The following is a 1,676-nucleotide window of genomic DNA, read 5'->3' on the forward strand; positions in this document are numbered from 1 at the left end:
CCCCCCTCCCCCTTTCTGAAATTCTGACTCCCTATCATCACCCAACGCACCCTAGTGTCCCTTGGACGTAGGCTACGGGAGTAGATCTAGACTCTAGATCTAGATCTAGAATCTAGATCTAGATCTAGTGAATAAACTGGAAAAAAAATTATGAATCAGCAGACAGGAAAAAGTAGAAGCTAACAGCACCTGGACACGGATGGCTGGTGGTGCCTCTATTATAAATCATTGATGGTCAGGTCAGGTCATCTAGATCTAGATCTAGATCTAGATCTAGTGGTGGTCTCGCTAATTTGTTCAAAGAGGCCAAAATCATAATTAATTAGAATGTAGATCTAGATTCTAGATCATCTAATCTAGATCTCATTATTAGTAGAGTTTCGGTGCACAGCACACACCCTCTGTCCCGATTCACTGTCCCGACAATATTACGGTACATTACAACAAGTAGATCTATATCTAGATCTAGTCTAGGCTACAAGTTCGTAAGTTACGAAGTACGAAGTCTGAATCTAGATTCTAGGCTAGCCTACTTTCACAAACAAGAGGCCTAACTCGGTTGGGGGGGGGGGGGGGAGGCAAACGCTATTCTTCCTCTTTCCTTTCGGTCAGTACAATCAAAGGCCGAAAACATTAGATCTAATTATTTTATAAGGCTTCGTAATATTAATTCCTGTACTTAAGAACAGCTTCCAATTCCAACCCACTTCGCAATGAAACATAGGCCGCCCAGCAGTAGTAGTCTGGTAAGTCAAGGCAACAAGTCGTGTTCACCAGTGTTCGCACTGTGACAGTGACACACTAGGCCTAGGGGCCTACACACACCAAGCTGAATGAGACAATACCTTCAGCCAACATTCCGTGCACCAATGCGTGTACGCGAACGTGTAGCTAGGCCTATGTTCAGTTTGTTAGTGAGGACGGATGCAGCACAGCAACGACTCTTAAATTTACAAATAGCTGTAGTATATAAAGACAAGAAGCTCACCTGAGTTTGCACACACCAAGTTGATTTCTCGATGAATCTAATCCAGTATACCAAGTGAGAACCAGAATGTGTGTCAAATTGCGAGCACACTACTCGTTCCTTAACTGCTCGCAGTCTATTAGCCAGGGGCATGGCAATAGATCTGGGCCTGGGCGGGTCGGGTCGACTACTGTTCCACTTTTTTCCGAACCATCCGGTGTTGCATCAGGAATTGCTACCCCTACAAGAGGGATCTCCAACTTGGAAATTATCCGAGCGTGGCGAATCAACTTACTTCAGTGAAGATTTATAGAGTCTAAAAATAATAATCATCCTCATCATTATCATTCCTGTTCTGCTCTGGAATATTAATTCATAAGCCAATATAGAAAGACATCAGAAAGTAAAGACACACAATTGTTGTATGCCAAAGAGAAGGAGACAAAAATAACATTATGTCAGTACCGGTACCCAGACGACATTTCGATCTTGACGGTTCCAGTGAGGTGCTTAACGTTGGGTATTGCCATTTAATCTGTCTTACAAAAAAAAAGTACATGCAGTACCCTAGACTAGTCCATCAGCGGTGTGTTATTAGTATTAGACCTGTCGCTGGATGATATAGGATAGAAGCCTATTATATTATTAATTTACTGTTGTTATATTTGAATTGTTTGATTTTGGATGTTGCTTGCTCTTTTTCAGCAAC

At 42.2% G+C, this 1,676-nt stretch overlaps 1 protein-coding gene across 1 annotated transcript in view; it reads right to left on the reverse strand.

The window, feature by feature from the left end:
- Window positions 1-1,133, reverse strand: part of LOC101846778 (ecdysone receptor) — a 136,834-nt gene extending 135,701 nt beyond the window's left edge. The window contains exon 1 of the mRNA XM_005089134.3: window positions 989-1,133. The gene's annotated coding sequence lies outside the window, so the exon portion shown is untranslated. The remainder of the gene's footprint in view (window positions 1-988) is intronic.
- Between the last annotated feature and the right edge of the window lie 543 nt (window positions 1,134-1,676).

Source organism: Aplysia californica, unplaced genomic scaffold, assembly GCF_000002075.1.
Source record: "Aplysia californica isolate F4 #8 unplaced genomic scaffold, AplCal3.0 scaffold00003, whole genome shotgun sequence".
Classification (NCBI taxonomy): Eukaryota; Metazoa; Mollusca; class Gastropoda; order Aplysiida; family Aplysiidae; genus Aplysia; species Aplysia californica.